Raw genomic sequence first — 19,371 nt, forward strand, 5'->3', positions numbered from 1 at the left:
TTTATCCAAAGATCACTTCTCTGTCTCATTTTACTTGATAGCTCAGGAGGATTTGTCACAGTTAATTCCTCCACCTGCCTTGATATAACCCTACATATGTTTCTATATCACCTCACACTTCCGTTTTTCCTTCCTTCATTCCTACTTCTCCCCAGTTAGCATTTATTGTTTATCCCCAATCTCATGCTACCCTTTAAATCTTGGAGCAAAAGTGATAGTTTTGATATTTGGTTTTCTTCCTGCACTCAGTTCTTGAGTGAACATGAATCTGTGCCATGATTCCAAAATCTCTCTCTCTAGCCTTGACCTCTTACCTCTTACCTGTTATTTAATTAACAACCTGGCTTATAGAAACTTTGGATGCATAAAAGGATTAACAAATTAGTTTTCTCTTCTTAGTTGTGATACTCAGACATATGTAAAATATTCACACCTTTTGTACTACTAGAAAAGACTATACCTCAAAATCATACTTACGTCATTGGACTTAGAATTATCTCAATGTTAAGTCACAGATAATATTTTCTTTTTTTTTTCATTTTGATAAAGTTTATTTTCCTAGCAGGGTCATTTAAGTGCCATAGTAAAATAGGACATTGAAGCACCAGTTATAAACTCTGTGTTTACTAAATTATGTTTCTTAAAATTGAGGTTTATAATAAAAGTAATCCAATACAGTGTGCAATATTTTGTGAGAAATAAGGTTTTAAAAACTAAAAAAAAAATAATTTACATAATATTGGACTATACAAATGCTAGTACAGACATTTTACTATTTACAATGTTAAATGCAACAAATTGTACCACTTATCGTAGCCAATGAGGATAATATTTTCTATTAGGTTAATGCAAAAGTAATTGCAGTTTTTTGCAATACTTAAAAAATAGCAAAAACTGTAGTATTTTTGTACCAACCACTATATTTCTTTAGTTTGTGCTGAGGCAAGAAAATTGGCAACTTTTGTATCTTTACTCATAATCCATTAAAAATATTTGTTGAATAACTTGCATGTAACTTATACTGGAGATATAACAGGTAAGAAAACCAAGTTTCTTATCTCAATAAACTTATATTTTAAGTGAGGGAGATTGTATTGCTTCTGCCAAATGTATTATGTGTGTGTGAATGTGTGTGAATTTCACATAAACATAAATGATGTTTCAAATAAAAATGAAACAGGCAATAAAATAGGGAGTGGTGAAGTTAGAAAAGAGCTCTCTGTTGAAAAACATCTGAGCAAGGCCTCGATAAAGATGATACCATATGAGTGTTTCTGGAAGAGCTTCCTGTGTACACATGCAGTAAACACAAAGGCTCCAAGGCAAGGTCCTCTTTGGTTTGTTAAAAGAATTGCAAGGAAACAAATATATGTGAACCAGAGGGAGAAAATTTAAGGAGGGAAAGAACAGCAATCAAGAAGATTCTGAGAGACCGGCAGATCACATAAAGCCTAGTAGCTAATAATGGGTTTTGTGCTTTACTTTTTCAAATTACTTTGTAATAGTTGTCTTGCATCAATGCCAGATGGTAAGATGTAAGAGGGAATGGAGAAGATTAATTTTGTTGGCTATTTTACCAGTACCAGGAGTGGTGTCTGCTTCATGAAAATACTTATTAATATTTATTGAGTGAATAAAGAAATTAATGAAATGAAAGCCATATTCTAGTAGAAATGAATAAGAATTGTATTTTCAATGGGCATTTGGGTTGGTTCCAGGTCTTTGCTATTGTAAACAGTGCTGCAATGAACATTCGTGTGCACGTGTCCTTATAGTAGAACGATTTATAATCCTTTGGGTCAGTTGGGGGGAAGTAGGGGAAGGACGGTGGCGGGTGGGGAGCTGGGGAGAGATAGCAAGGGGAGAGATGCCAGATGTAGGTGATGGGGAGGAAGGCAGCAAATCACACTGCCACGTGCATACCTATGCAACAATCTTGCATGTTCTTCACATGTACCCCAAAACCTAAAATGCAATAAAATAAATAAATGGGGGAAAAAAAGAATTGTATTTTAAGTGGAATTCTGAGGGTTGGAGGCAGGATCTGACCAATCACATAGATTTAATTCAATGCTATGTTCAGTTAAGCCTCTGGATCATGAGATATTTTGTTCTTCTAAGAGTATTCCTAAGATACTCTCTGAGATATAAGTGATGCACTGGGGAAAATGTAGTTCAATTACCTCAGTGAAAAATAAATTCACTTTTTAATTAAGGATTGGCATATTTCAGACTGTAGACTTTTTTGTGTTTAACAGAGATTAAATTTCCAGAGAATGATCACAGCTTTAATAAGACCAATCTTGGGCCTTGGATTCAAAAGAAGTGGATTTTATCCTTTGCTGAGCTAAAGGATAAAATGTGCTGTTGAATTCTGCCATAGTTGATTCTTTTATGTCACTTGTGCTGTTTTCAAAGCTATAAATCTGACTGTTGGAAACAGAAGACTTGTGTTTCTACAAAGCAAAAGTAAACTAATAAGAGCCAGGCTTTCAGTGAATATTACTTAAGGACAGAACGTAAGATCATTTAATTTATCACAACTTGTTTTGATGTGGAAAGTTTCAAGAGGACTTAAAAATCTAAGGAATTTGGATTAAGTATTTCATGTAAGTCTGAATACTGAATTTAATGTCAACTAAACTGTGAACATACATTGTTTTAAAAGAGGGAGATTTAGAATCACTAGAAACAAACAAAGAATTTCATAGAATATTCAACATACGTATACACATACATACGGAAATGTATGCAAACATGTATGTATACAGAAATACGTGTGGTGCAAAAAATACATAAATATAATTAATCTTGTATATAAAGAGAGCCAGAACACAAATACATATTTAATTCTCTATGAAGAACCTTAAGTTGAATAATTTTATGCCATTAGATACATAAATTGAGAAACTAATCACAATATTCAGCCTTTTTCTTGTATTTTAGTTTTGCTTGCGCTATGACATTGAACAAGTTAATATTCCTTAGGTCAAATTTATGTTTAATACAAGGATAATTCTAACTTGATTAAGTTTGTTGCAAATCCATATATTCATGAGAGATGATGTATCCAAAGCTCTTTTACAATAAAAGAAACATAATCCACCCCACATATATTTTTCTAAATATAAATCTAAATTAAGTACACGTGGTGGGAAGACAGAGTTACAAAAGCTAAACAAGTTACTATCCTCATATAGGCATGTGTATATAGACTTGTGTATATATATATATATGTATATGTATATTTACATAACATATGCATACACTCATAGGATCATATATATCATGGAAAATATGATAGCTTTATGTCAGTTTATACATTTATTACATATATAACGTGACTGTTCATGTGTGTACATATATATTTATGTAAAAATAAGAGACTTAAAGAATGGCTACAAATTTTTTTAAGTGGATATAAAATGGCATTTTAGCTATTTTAGAGATATGAGAATTAGCTTAAAAGACTGTCGCAGTAATGTAAGTAAAAGACGACTTGGGACTTAGTGACAGGGAAAGTGGCAGAGGTAGCTGGCTCAGGACCTAGATCTTGTAAAAGAAAATCCGATGGAATAATCTAGTGGATTGGCTATATAGCAAGTGAGAAAGAGAAAATATCATTTATCCAGCATTTTTGTCTATTTATATAATTTCATCTGTGCCAATGAAAGCATGGAGCTGTGATTGACTTGAGATGGGGAATGCTATGTTTGGAGCAAATTAGAGGAGGACATGAAGAATTCAGTTTTGGTCATACTGACTTTCTACTTGATATCCATGTGGAGATGTAAGCAGTTAAATTACAAGCTTGGAATTTGGAAAAGAGGACAGGACTAGAGATATGACTCAGAAGGTACAAGCGCATAGACAATATTTAAAACCATCGGACAATAAGAGCGCCTGGGTCGAGTGGAAATAGGAAAGCAGGAAGCTCTGAGACACTCCAACACAAAGAGGGAGAAGAGGAGGAATAAGGAACAGAGATAGAAGGAGCAACCCATGTAGCAGGAAGAAGAACCAGAGAGTTTGATTTCTGGGAGAATAGAGAAAGAAGCCTTTTAAAGACTGGTAAGGAATTAAGTATGTCTAATGTTATTGATAGATCAAGAAAAATGAGGCCTGAGAATTCACCATTGGATTTAGCAATAAAGACCAGTGATTTCTTGAATAAAAGCAATTTCCATGGAGTGATGGAGGGAAAAGCCTGATTAGAATGGGCTAACAGAAGACAAGAAATGCAGAATTCAGTACAGAAAAGATACGTAACTGTGTCCATATGTTTATCTGCTAAGGGGATGGTGGAAGAATGGGATGACAGGTGACGAAGGTAGTAGGATCAGAAGAGGAAGAGAAAAAAGTTGGAGAACAGAGTAGGATGTCATCAAATTCTCTCTCTCTCTGTCTCTCTCTCAAACACACACACACAAATACACACACATAACACATGTATTATTTTAAATAAAATAGATAATTAAGTTTACTTAAGGGATCTTTTCTTCTTTACCTCCATATAAAATAAAGAGTAGCTATGCACACATTTTCAGAACATCTTAGAAGTACTCTTACTTATAGTGAAGAATTAACTATTTAGTATCATGGGTTTTGTGGGTACAATTTATTTCATTTTTTTTTCTTAAATAAATTTTATGTGTATATTTGAGGTTTAACACATTATGCTATGGGGTTCCTATAGATGTATACTTACATATAGATGCATACAGCTAATACAGTCATTACTCTTGTGAGGCACATTAACATATCTATCATGGTTTCTTTCTCATCCCAGCACATGAGTCTTCTATTCTGAGACTAAGATATGAGAAACTTTACAACCGTATCTGAGTTTATTCTCCTGGGATTCAAGAATCACCCAGAACTACAGTGCCTTCTTTTGTGTTGTTTCTACGCATCTACACGATCACTGTTGTTGGAAATCTTGGCATGACTCTGTTAATCAAGATTGACTCACATCTCCATACTCCAATGTACTTCTTTCTCAGTAACTTGTCCCTGGTTGACTTCTGTTATTCTTCTGTCATTGCCCCTAATATGCTAATAAATTTCTGGATGGAGAACTCAGTCATTTCATTTAATGAATGTGCCACTCAGTTCTTGTTCGGCTCCTTTCCTGGCATTGAGGGTTTTCTGTTGGCGGTCATGATGTATGACCGTTATGTGGCCATCTGCAAGCCTCTGCTTTATACAGTCCTGATGTCCCCCCACCTCAGTGCCCTCCTGGTGTCGGCCACATATCTTACAGGCTTTATAAATGCTGCCATTCACACTGGCTTCACCTTCCACCTGTCTTTCTGCTGCTCCAATGTCATTAACCATTTTTTCTGTAATACTCCGCCCCTCCTGAAACTCTCTTGTTCTGATACACACATCAGTGAGGTTGTCATTTTGCCTTTGCCAGTGTTAATGAATTGAGCTGTCTCTTACTTATTCTTGTTTCCTATCTCTACATCCTTGCTGCCATCTTGAGGATTCACTCTGCAGAAGGTAGGCACAAGGCCTTCTCCACCTGTGCTTCCCACTTGACGGTGGTCACCATGTTCTTTGGGACAATCCTGTTTATGTATCTGCGTCCCAGCTCCAGCTACTCAATGGATCAAGACAAAGTGGTGTCTGTATTTTACACAGTAGTCATCCCCATGTTGAATCCTCTCATCTATAGTTTGAGAAACAAGGAAGTCAAAGCTTCTTTAAGTAAAATTTTTAAAACAGTCTCTTATGTCTCTACTTAGAATCATCAAACCATGGGATGCCAGGACTTCAAGGAATCTTACAAACGACCAAATCTACTTCCATTCACCCTGATTTCATTTCATTCTGCCATGAGGCTTTTTTCTTGTAGTGGAATTGTACTAACTGTTCCAAGTTTTCTGGAGAATATGGCCACTCTGTGTAAATCCTACTTATTCTCCATAACCGAAATCTCAAAAATAACCAATGATCACAGCTCAACACCATGTTCATAGCTATAAAACCCAGTATAAAAGTTGCTGAGACAGAGAAAGACTGAGTGGCAAAAGGAGCAATTCTACCTTCTTCCATGTGTGATGGCTCTTCGATTGGATGATGTTTGAACTGCTAAAGAAGTTATGAGGAATAAGCTGAACCAGTAAACGTCCACACAGCAAAACAGGGCTTAGAAACTATGCTGTGCCCCTAATGAACCAGAGTGAAATACCAGCAGTAATTGGTGGGAGAGGGGCTGAAGTCCAGTATTCATAACCTAGAGAAAGGATATGTAGCAAGAATAGTGAGTATCAACTCCAGGAAAAGTATAAGGATAAAACACCGAATAGCAATGCCAGAAGTTATTGTGAAGTAGAAGTTTCTGGGGTTAGGAAGGAGGTCTTCTGCACAATTCTTGTCTGTAAACTGTCAGGTTACTTGATCTATCTATCTATCTATCTATCTATCTATCTATCTGTATTATACTTTAAGTTCTGGGGTACATGTTCTAAACGTGCAAGTTTGTTACATAGGTATACATGTGCCATGGTGGTTTGCTGCATGCATCTCCCCATCATCTACATTAGGTATTTCTCCTAATGTTAGCCTCCCCAATTCCCCCACCCACTGCTACCCCTACCCGAGTCCCCCAACTTCCTCGACAGGCCCCGAGTTGTTTGATCTTTACATGTGGAAGTGGTTTAACCTTCAAGAACTAGGGCAAGATGCACATTCTTTCTCTAATGCCTTGGCAAATAACCATACATGTCTATTTTACTACCAGATGCGATTTATTTCAATAATTTCAAAGTTTTCAGCTGATATGATTGGTAGTTTTAATTGAGATATCTCCTAAGCAGGACTATGTTTTCTTTGCAGATTGGGATCATGGACAACGTGAACAATAAATGCTTCCAAATGGTGGGGATTGGATAAAATATAGTTTTTACAATCATAGTAGATGTTTTCATTCAAAGACTAATTGTCATCTAATGGAAAAGAGGTCATTTAAAAGTGCCTAAGAAATAATTTTACTTTCAGTGGCAGCATGTTATTTTTGATGAGAAATTGAACCTCAATATTATAATTTTATTCTCATTTATTCTGTCTTTCAGATATTACATATTAAAAACACAAAATTGTATTGCCTAATCAATGTTTTTGCCCATCTCACCATTCTTCTTTCTGAAAGACCTTCATATTTCAAGACATACACGAATACTATTTTCATTTCCCTTCCCAAAATAGACAACTACACATGTATATTTCTGTGATTCTGTAGATATTACAGCTCTAATCAGCTCTTAGTTTCAGAAACAAATAATAATAATAATAATATAATGTAATGTTTCCTAACGTAGTCTGAGAGCTCTGTAAGTAGTGAAACCTACTTATATCCCTCTCCATGCCTTCATAGCGTCCATCAATACGAGTTTTTAAATTGAGAACGTAATTCCAATAAAAGGCACAGCATTATGGAAGACAAAATGTTGCTCTGGCATTATTTTCAATAATCTCAATTTTAAAAAGTCACTGTTGAAATTGAAAGTTCTATTATACAGGCTTGAGTAATCTGTGAGATAATGTTTATTTCTTTTAAATCAAGTTGTTCTGTGTTCTTGGAAACTAAAAACTTTAATAAACAAAAAATATTTTAGTATTTTATATCTTTCATTTTACATAAAACACATGATTTCACCATATAGTAATAAAATATTCATTTTTTTCATGAAGGAGCAAAAAATTATTCAAACTGACATAGGCCTGGAATTTTAACAGTCTCTGTGATGCCAAGTGTTTTATTTATTTTCTCATATTATGTATTAATTTTTTTCTGTTCATGGGCTTTTTACACAATGTACTCATCTTGACACATTTTCAGAATTATTGCACTACAGGCAAGGTGTCTGTTTTTACAAAGAACTGTTCTTTTTTTTTTTTTTATTTTATTTTATTTTATTTATTTATTTATTTTATTTTTTAATTTTTTTTTTCCCATTTATTTATTTTATTGCATTTTACATTTTGGGGTACATGTGAAGAACATGCAAAATTGTTGCATAGGAACACACGTGGCAGTGTGATTTGCTGAACTGTTCTTGCCTGAAATGGCTCATGTGTCCATTACCTACCTGTATGTGTGTGTCTGTGTGGTATGTGTGTATTTGTGTATGTTGGTGATAGGGGTGGGGTCATGAATTACCAGGAGAAATCTTGCTTTGCAATAGTGACTAGAGTCCACAATACGTTTATTCAGTAATATTACCTTCCATGCCTTCCCACTGCTCTTTTCATTAACAAAATTAGTGTAGGCAACAATGGTTTACGCTGTTTAGAACTCAAAAAGAAGGTTAAAATAACTCACGCGATTAGTTGATGGACTAGATGTGTTCCCATATGATGCTATTTGTAGGTTTCTTTTTACAAAACATGTTTACAACACCAACTATCACATTGCATAACATTCTTCAAACAGATAAGATAACTATTGACTACTGGGCTTAATATCTTAGTAATGGAATAATCTACATAACAAATCCCCATGACAATAGCTCCATCTATGTAGCAAACCTTCACATGTACCACCTAACCTAAAATAAAAAAAGAAAAATAAATATAGCCAGTGTATGGGTCACTACACTTCATTTTACTAAACACAGAGATTACTGACTTATTCTAACATTTTTAAAAACAAAATACAGAGGTCAGGTAGTTGAATACATTCTACTGGCTCTTCAGATTTTTACTTGTTTGTGATTTTTCAATTAACTATTTTTATGTAAAAGTTGTAGCATGCTATTAATATCAAAATCCTAGCTGAGAAGTGTTCTACTATAATGTCATGCATACGAGACACTACATCACTGCTATTGTTTATTATTTGTATAATTTATTATATTTATTTGCATAAATAGTACTATAACTATAATAAATTCTACCCATTTACTATTATTTTGAAGCGAAATGCTCTTATTTGTGTTTAATATTTAACTGATACTATGCAAATTGCATCAAACTGTCTACAATCAGGTAGGCAGTATAATCCTGAAAAACAATGCATGAAATTCATAGTTCCCTAAGTAGGATGCAGCATATTAAGAAAAAACAGTCTCCTTGGGACAGATTTCTTTTCTAGCTTTTATTTTAGGTTCAGAGGTACATGTGAAACTTTGTTATAATGGCAAATTATGTGTGATGGGGTTTTAGTGTACAGATTATTTCTTCATCCAGTTGTCAAGCATAGTGCTTGAATCAATGCAATATTAACATATGGATAGAAAAGTCAAGTGAAGTTGGAGAAAATATTTGTTTTCTCCATTGATGGAATACTTTACACACACACACACACACACACACACACACACACACACACACACAAAGTTGTATTTTTAGTAAACAAATGTAAAAAGTAAACTACCTCTTAATGTTAATGGACAATATGTCATAAAAACAAGGGAGCAAGATTTATAATATATTTATGAGATATATTCCCTAGAGTATTTTTAAACTAATTCTAAAAAGCCAATTAAAATATTCTTTGTTCCTCAAGAGTATCACTTTAACTTGATGCTTTCTGGAGCTCAACTCTCCTTTGAGGACGAAATCCCTTTATTACATTTATGTAGAGTTTCTGTATAAGTCTACATGAGATCTTCAGTACAAACAGAGAAATTAGTCATCCCTTTCAATAATATGGAAGAGGAAAACATAGGTAGATAACTTTTGCCTTTTTAGTACAATGAAAACAAGGAGATTCTCATCAGAACTCTTCAACTTTTGGCTATAAACACTGGAGTGAGGTCATCTAATGAGAGTGAGGGGTAGGAAGCTGTGGCAGGTGAGACACTGGAGGAGAGGAAAGGTTTGAAAGACTGTAAGAACAGAAGAGTGGCATAACCAGTAGAAGGAAGAAGAGCATTGGTCAGAGTCCAGGGTCCTTTGGAGGATGGAGGTTATGGATTTATGTTGGAACTAGTCTGCCCTATTGAGATTAATTTCGTTAACATGCTAAGAGTTAAAGACAGGTCTGAGAACCAGGACTATTTATAAAATTGATGATGCATAAAATTGTTGATTTAGAAATGGAGTTGCAAATAGAATGAAGAACGTTTGAAAATTGTGTAGCACTGTATTTGTTAGAGGACAAAGGGACCTAGAGATGCATTCATTAGTCTGTATCTTCCAGTGCACACTTAGGTCCAGGTTAGAACAAATGAACCAAAGTGCTCTCTCACCAAGACAGAAGAAGCATCCCTAATTTTCTTAGAGTTGCAGGTGATGAGTTATTCCCTGAGAAATCAGTCAATAAAATATAGCTATATATCAAAATCAAAATGTAGATTTGTTACATCCCATGAGATTTGAGAATACTGAGCATTGCTGTGTGTTTATTTCAAATTGATGTGTAAAATATTCTCTGTCCCAGTTGGTCTGTGTTTTATTTTGATTCTTTGAATTACTAAAATTGTAAAATACAATAATATTGCTTAACTGTTTTGGAGGCCGGGTGTGGTGGCTCTTTTCTGTAATCCCAGCAGGCCAAGGCCGCTGGCTTACATGAGGTCAGGAGTTTCAGATTAGCCTGGCCAATATTGCAAAACCGTGTCTCTACTAAAAATACAAAACTTAGCCAGGCGTGGTGGTGCATGCCTGTAATCTCAGCTACTCAGGAGGCTGAGGAGGGAGAACTGCTTGAACCCAGGAGGCACAGTTTGCAGTGAGTCGAGATCACACCACTGCACCCCAGCCTGGGCCACAGAACAAGACTTTGTCTCAAAAAAAATTTTTTTTTCTGTTGGAATAGAAGGTATTATAAGATTATAAAACTGGTGTCTCTCTAAAACTGGTGTCTCCCATTTCTCCTCCCTTAATGTAGAGGTACCTTGTTTTGCATAAAAATAGTTGAAGATTTGGCTCATTTTTAAGCCTAATGCTTTCACTTTCAAGAAAATATGCCCCAATGTACATGTGTATGCATGTATGTATTTTCTTTTATATGTTGGTATACAATGGCTACCTAATAAAACATAAGATATACAATGTACATTTTCTGACAAAAATAAAACTGGCTCTATGATAACTAAATGGTTTGAAGAAAAGCAATGAATGAACTATTTTCATTCAGAAAGAGTAAAGTATTTATAATTTTAAGTATGGAATCACAGGACCAGATGTCCACACAAAAGAAGGTAATGCTAATTTGTTTATACAGCAATGAATAGAAAATACAGAATTTAGCTATGTGTACGATACTTACTCCAAGAACAGTTTTACACATACTTATACAATTATTCATTAAAAAGCCTTCAGAAGGCTCTGTCTATATTACTCAAAGACATTAATTCCTTAGTTCATGTCATTTTTTTCCACTGCAATGACTAACATGTGTGTCTGCTAGAGGGACAGCAGATGGATTTAGCTACACAAATGATACTGTGGTCAGGTAGTTGAATACATCCTACTGGCCCTTGAGATTTTTGCTTGTTTGTGATTGTTCAATTTACTATTTTTATTTAAAAGTTGTAGCATGCCATTATTATCAAAATCCTAGCTTAGAAGTGTTCTAACTATATTACTGATGTTATATTATTATTTGTATAAATAATACTATAACCATTATAATTCTACCCATTTACCCATTTTGAAGCCAAATGCTCTTAATTATGTTTAATATTTAACTGATACGATGGAAAACGCATCAAACTCTCTACACTCAGACAGCATAATAAGAAACATTACATGTCACAAGGTTTTGGTGTGCAAGTTATTTCATCATCCAATTGATAAGCATAGTGTCTTATGCTTATCATAAAAATTGAAACAGGTAGTGTTTCAATTTTTAACCTCCTCCCACCCTTCACCCTCAAATAGGCCCTGGTGTCTGTTGTTCCTCTTATTGTGTCCCTCTGTATTCAGTGTTTAACTTCCATATGTAAGTAAGAACATGAAGCATTTGGTTTTCTGTTTCTGCATTGGTTTGCTTTGGATATTGTCTTCCAGCTTCATCCATGTTGCTATAAAGGACATAATCTCATTCTTTTTTTATGTTTGCATAGCTTTCAATAATGTATATGTACCACATTTTTTTGTATTTGACCTACTGTTGAAGGGCATTTAAGTTAAATTCCATGTCTTCACTATTGTGAATACTGTTGTGATCAACATGAACATGCATATGTCTTTATGGGCAGAATGATTTATACTCCTTTGTGTATATACTCAGTAAATGGATTGCTAGGTCAAATGGTAGTTCTAAGTATGTGCCATTATCCCAAAATTCACACAATCCTACTATAGGGCCACCTATCCCTGAATCACAAATGTGTCTAAATGCAGCTTCATTGGCTGCTTTATCCAGTTTCACTTTTTCATTGCACTGGTGATCACAGATTACCATATGCTCACAGTGATGGCTTACGACTGCTACATGGCCGTCTGCAATTCCTTGTTATGTGGAAGCAAAATGTCCAGGTGTTGCAAAACATTGTGTTTATGAGTCAGGACACAATTATATGTTACATGGACTTGTGATCTATGGCTTTCTTTTATAGAGTAGCTTTGATCTTAAAATGGTCAATGATTGAAATAACTCTTTTGGTTTGTCTTCCTGTTTAGATAAATATACCTTCATTAAAATTTTAACCCCTTTTCCCTTCTATGACTTTGAGACCTCTATGGGTAAGGAAGGGAGGCCTATACATTCATCTGGTGCTACTCTCTGATCTTTCTTGACCTCTAATCTGCCTGGTGACAGTTTGCTCTGCCATCGTGCACCTTGAAAAATATACCTCAGAGTCATTTCTGTCTTTTGGCTGGATAAAGTCATAACCTTCTTACCTTCCATGGTGACCCAGTTGCACCTCGGTTTTCACAGGAATTACAGACCTCCCTTAGGTCTGCCCCTTATATCAATTCAGAAATGGCCTGGTCAGTCTGCTGTGTAGACTCAGCTTCACTGGTGCAAACTTCCAGGTTATCAAATCTTAGCTATTCGCCTGCTCCCCTATTTGGGACATTCTGGAAGTTTGGAAATTTAAGTACTGTCCATGCCACCTGGTAACTGAAGAAACTGTGAAAACAGCTGTGATCATAGCTGCTCAAATAAGCTAATCCCAAGGTTGACTTTGCTTTAGTTACTCAACAAGCTGATTCAGGGTCAAAGCCTCAGCCAGGCGGATTGGGATAGCTGATCTCAGAGAGATCTTCTAAGGTTTTTGCTGTTGTTTTTCCTCTCCATTCATTAGTGTGCCCAGGCTGAAGAACCAGGCCTTGGCTTATGATTTTTTCTCAGTAATCTACATTTTTTAATATCAATAATTAATGATGAATAGCATGCAGGAGAGGAAGATTGTTTTAGTCCCAATGAAGGATATAATATTATTCTATTATTTTAAGTTACAAAAATATTATGGTGAATCTGATCCAGAAGTCATAGGACTTTATTTTGATTTCAAATATTAATATGCTTGGGGCCCAATGATTAAACATCATATGAACTAACATATCTCTGCAATCACAAATTACACATACCTTTGTATAAGTGGCCCATGGCAGTAAGCGTACTTGAACTAACTTTGTTTAAACTACTTACCACTGTTCAGTCATTTATTCAATTATCCTTCACTAAATATTAACTGTACAGCCAAAATGTTGTGCAGACCTCCATAGGGAATATCAAGGTGAAATTGATGTTAGCTTTATTCTCAGAGCATTTACAACCCAGTAGGAGGAATAGCAAAGTTATAAAAGAAAGCAAATATTGCAAGAAAGGCAGAGAAAACCACCAGGAGTTTTCAGAAAAGGAAAAAACTCTTTTAGCTGAGGATATAATGTGCAGAGTCACAGCAAAGGTCTTTTGATTACAAAGAATGGAACACCTTTCTATCTGCTCTAGAATTAATCTCAATATCAAAATCTGTACCGAGTGCGTTTGCATTTACTGAAAGACACTATGTACATCTAAATTAGGATTCTATACATTATGATGTCACTTTTGTAAACACCTCCAGAGGGAGCCCTAATGATATCCTGTGTGGTTTCTTAACTAATCTTCAGGAATCAGTTTCCCAAGATTAGTCATTCAGGTATAAATCCTTCCACATTGGGGACTTTTGAGTGGAATAAGAAATTACTATTCCTCCACAGGTAAGTCTGATAATTCTGAAAATCAAGAACTTATAGGAAATTTGTGTGATTTCTTATTTCCTCTTTTGAACATAAAATGAAATTGGTAGTGGCCATAAGAATTGCTATGGTAAGACAAAACCATAGGCAGATGGGCCCCAGACTCTCTGATGAAGACAACAGGTGACTAGTGATGTACGAGGAGGTCAGGCAGGCTCTGCAAATACCCTGGCCTTAATTACAGATCCATTATTCATGACACAGCTGAGACTCAGAGTAGGCTTACAAGTTGAGCTTTAGTCAAATCTTGGAATTCAAAAACATTCCTTTCTCAATTAACTTGTTTATCTTCTCTTGAGCCTTAGAATTTGGCACAAGAAAATATATTATTCTATGTCTTTAATTACTTGGTACAATTTTTACTCAGAGAAGAGTGTCAAGAGAATTGGATAAAAATGAGGGTAAGTTTAACGGTGAGAAGGAAAAAAAAAGCGAACACTTTTTACCCTCATTTCTAGGGAATTTTCTTAGGTTTCTTCAATTCAGTTTTGCACTGGGATATGATGGCAATGCTGTGTCCACGTTGGCCAGGTGCCGTGGCTCACGCCTGTAATCCCAACACTTTGGGAGAATGAAGTGGGTGCATCACCTGAGGTTGGAGTTTGAGACCAGCCTGGCCAACATAGTGAAACCCTGTCTCTCCTGAAAATGCAAAAAATTGGCAGGTTGTGGTAGTAGGTGCCTGTAATCCCTGCTACTTGGGAGGCTAAGGCTGGAGAATCTCTTGAACCCGGGAGGCGGAGGTTGCAGTGAGCCAAGATGGTGCCACTGAATTTCAGCCTGGGCAAGAAGAGAGAAACTGTGTCAAAAAAAAAAAAAAAAAAAAAAAAAAGAACAAAAACAAAACAACAAAACAGGTTTGCATTGTTTTGCTCAAAGGGAATGCATTTTCTGTACTGTATTGTGTTTCTGTCCATTGCCAACACTGTTATAGATTTATGGAGCTTTCAGCTGAAGTTCCCCGCTTGGCAGAATTTCTCAGAAAATACTCTGCATGGCTTGAAGTTTTGTTTTTTTCTTCCTACATTGTACACAGAGCTTTGACTCTTCCCTGCCCTAAGGATAGTTTGCTTCCTTTCCAATTGTTCTATTATTTAAAGTAGAATAATTTTATATATTTAATGATTATTCTCCTTATTCTTCCCATTTTCTTATTCATCTTGCTGCTGATGTGAGAGAACACCACTGAATGAAAAGTGAAAACTGTTGGCACTTTCAACAATATGAATTGTATCCAACTGGTGTTGGCCCATGTTATTGTGGGTTATGGTATGTGATATGTGACTGAAAAATTCTTAGACGTCATTCACCACAAACCGTCTGCAATGGCATTTTAAAAAGTCTGAACATGTTAGTGGGAATTATAACATAGTGCTTTTTTTCCCACTCCCCACATTAGCTCATAACCTGAAACATAACTCTACCAAGCTCTACTTTTGCAACTGGTGATATAGAGGGTATGCTTTTTTCCCTATGTGTCCCATAAATCAAACTCTATGTAATAAACTATTGGATGGCGTGACCCTCGATAATTTCATCTTTTGCCCTCTGTTTCTTGGGTGTGAGAAGGCTTGAGATAGGATCATGAAGGCTTTCAGAAAGGTTTTCTTTTTTAAGCTTTCTAGAACCAACAGAATACTATAAGGGCTAAGGTCAGATGCTGGGATACTTTATTCCAAACCAATGGAGGAAAGTTTTATGTGCATTGATGATAGCAAGTTCTATATTTGGGGCCTGGAAAAAGACTTCGTGTGAGAATATCTCAGAATCTACTGTAAGGGGAAAGTGTAAGCTATCAGGGGTAAAAACATATAAAAAAAATCTTGTTTAATACAAACAGATCATTTCGATTGCCTAGTTCAGTGCTTTCAATGTTGTCTGAGCATTAAAATAGTATAAAAGCTTGTTAAAAATATCATATCAATTAGGTGCAGCAAAACACCATGGCACATGTTTATCTGTGTAACAAACCTGCACATTCTGCACATATATCCCGGAACTTAAAATAATATTTTGTGTGTGTGTGTGTGTGTGTGTGTGTGTATGCCCCACCTGGGTTGGCCTAGAATCTAGCTATCAGTGTTTTTAAAAACTCCAACTTGATTCTCATGTGAAACCAGGGATGATAACCACTGAACTCAATGTTAGATTTGTGAATATGTGATACATAAATAAAGAAATACAGTTTTTCTTTAAAAGGTATAAATATTCTATATCCTCTCATCCTTGCAAGATTTTCTATCATAATTAAAGACAACTCATTTTTGCAGCCCTGACTCAACTCCTACCTAATTTCCAGCAGTGCAAACTGAAAGTTTTAACTTAATATGCGAAGTCTTAGCTCAGGCAACGTTATCACTAGCTTTGTTACTAAAACCAAACCATAATGATCTCTCTATGTCTAATTGCACTCCCTTCCATACGTTCTTCACATGGTAGCTGGAATTTTTTGTAGTAACTTGGTCTCTACTGATAACATCTAAAAGGTAAGAGATCTGCACACCATGAAATGTCAGCTGATGTGAGTCGGCAAAGTGACCTCATTAATTCATCCACCAATGGTTACTGTGTCTCTATTATGATTCAGGCATTTGTCCAAGTTCTGAGGATATGGCACAAATGATGTTCCTGTCCTCATGTAGCCATCATTTTGGAGGGAACAGAGAATGCACATTTAAGTAAACAATTTCAGAAGTGATAATATGAGGAAAAATAAATCATGATTCATGACTAACAAGGTATTTGGAATAGAATGAAGTGATGAAATGAATCACTCAAAATCTGGGAAGGAATATTCTAGGCAGAGGGAGCTGAAGTGGGTGTGTGCTCAGCATTATCAAGGAAGAGCTAGAAAGGTCAAGATAGCAGGAGAAGAAGGGCTGAAAGGAAAGCGGAAAGAGAAGAATTTGAAGACACATTGGGAGGACATCACACAGGTCCTGGTGTGTCCTGGTGAGAGGTTTAGATTTTAGCCCACATGTGATGAAAAATCTTGGACTGTTTTCCCAAGTTAGTAAAAGGCTGTGATTTATGTTTATAAAATACAACTGTCTGGTGTTGGAGAACAAATAATTTCAAGAATGGAAGAAAGAACTATTGTCGTAGCTTAAGCAAGAGATAATTTTATCTAAGACTGATTGCCAGCAGAGGAAATCCTGAAAAGTGGTTTTAAAATTTATTGTGTAACATTTGGAAGGTAGACCTTAGAAGACTTCCTGATGGGTCAGATATAAGATGGTAAGTCAATGGTGTAGGACAAGTTGAAATATAAATATAAACTAAATTGGGATATTACAAGATGAAATGTGATTTATGAAATGAAAGTGGATATTCGGTGGAGAAACAATCCAAAGTATCTATTAGTTGTTGCTTCGAACAAAAAAAGTTAGGGTGGACAGAACACCAAGGGACCAGGAGATGCCCATTGTTAATGGAGAATGAGAAATGAGGAAGAAACTGAACCTGAATGTATATACAATAGACTCAGGAAATATGTGATCCTCCAATGTACAGACGACAGAAGATTTACTCTTGCTGGCAATGATGGAGCCAGTCTACAGGGAGTTACTCATTAGCCATGTTCCCAGATCAAGAGTTTGTATCATTATCAGAATGTGGTGGTTGCCTTTTTGAGGATAAAGGATTCTGATTCCACAGTCTATTTAGGGGCACCAGTGAGCTACGTCAAATCTCATATGTGTTAGCAGAGTGGAGGTGGAAGAAGCCAAAATGTCCAGCACAATATGGTGCATGGATCTCAAAATCTCTTGTACTGCTTGCTTTAACTAGAGTCATAAACTACCTGAAAGCATCTATTGAGACTTTTCCATCTCCAAGGGAAATACTCTTGCAATTCTCTTTGTAACACTAGTTTGTTTTAGTGCTCATTGATTTTTGCCTGTTCTTAGTTTGCATATGATTTATTTCTCTTTTTGTATCTGGCACATTCTTCTTTTCTTATTGGAGACTGTGAAGATGAAGATAGATCCCAAACGCAATGACACGGAGGCAACTTAGTTTATTCTGCTGGGACCGACTAGTCGGCCAGAGCTACAGCCTATGCTTTTTGTGGTATTTCTCCTGATTTACCTCATCACCCTGACCGGGAACTTTGGGATGATTTTCCTAATCCGATTCACTCCTCAGCTGCAAACTCCCATGTATTTTTTCCTTACTCATTTAGCATGTGTGGATATTTTTTATTCCACTAATGTCTCTCCGCAGATGCTTGTTAATTTCTTATCTGAGAAGAAGACCATTTCCTATGCTGGGTGCCTGGCCCAGTGTTTTGTCTTTGTGACTCTGCTCCTTACTGAATATTACATGCTTGGTGCCATGGCCTATGACTGCTACATGGCAATCTGCAATCCCCTACATTACAGCAGCAAAATGACCAGACCCGTTTGCATCTGCCTGCTGACTTTCCCCTACTTTTGGGGTTCTATGGTGGGCACGATGCAAGTAATACTGACCTCTCACTTGCCCTTTTGTGGACCCAACACCATCAACCATTTCTACTGCGCTGACCCACCCCTCTTAATGTTGACATGTTCTGACACTTACATAAAACAAACTGCCTTGTTTCTGTCAGCAGGGATTAACCTCACAGTTTCCCTGCTCATCATTTTCATTTCCTACATTTTAATTTTCATTGCCGTTATGAGGGTCCATTCCAGTGAAGGGCAGCGCAAAGCCTTCTCCACCTGTGGCTCCCACCTGACAGCTGTCACTATGTTCTATGGGTCCTTATTCTGCATGTATCTGAGGCCAGCAAATGAGGGGTCTGTTCAGCAAGGGAAACTTGTGGCAGTGTTTTGTATTTTTGTGAGTCCTATGCTGAACCCATTTATCTACAGTCTGAGAAACAAGGATGTGAAACAGGCCTTGAAAAGAATGTCTATGAGAAACTTTGGAAAGACAAAGAAAAATTCAGCAACTACAATATCCCAATAAAATATAAATGAGATGAGTCTTTTAGAAAAAATCAAAAAGTGGTCTTCATTGGTTCTACCTAAATGGAATTCTCTGGAATAACAATAATATATTTTTGGATATACATAGCTTAGGATTAAGTGTAAGTCCAATGGGAATAATGAGTGTGACGTTGTTTGGAAGTGATGATTGATAGGAATCACCACAGCAGAAGTCAGCTCTTTATGATTAAGCAGGGTCGTATGTTTAGTCCTTACTCAAGAACTTATTTCTACTTGATTAGTTAGCAGA

The 19,371-nt window shown here is 36.0% G+C and overlaps 2 pseudogenes; both read left to right on the forward strand.

The window, feature by feature from the left end:
• The first annotated feature begins 4,819 nt into the window (after positions 1 to 4,819).
• On the forward strand, positions 4,820 to 5,750 carry LOC116554539 (annotated as a pseudogene).
• A 12,373-nt stretch (positions 5,751 to 18,123) lies between these two features.
• LOC116554540 lies at positions 18,124 to 19,101 on the forward strand (annotated as a pseudogene).
• Positions 19,102 to 19,371: the final 270 nt, after the last annotated feature.

Source organism: Sapajus apella, unplaced genomic scaffold, assembly GCF_009761245.1.
Source record: "Sapajus apella isolate SASKATOON/1434 unplaced genomic scaffold, GSC_monkey_1.0 scaffold14, whole genome shotgun sequence".
In the NCBI taxonomy this organism is placed as follows: domain Eukaryota; kingdom Metazoa; phylum Chordata; class Mammalia; order Primates; family Cebidae; genus Sapajus; species Sapajus apella.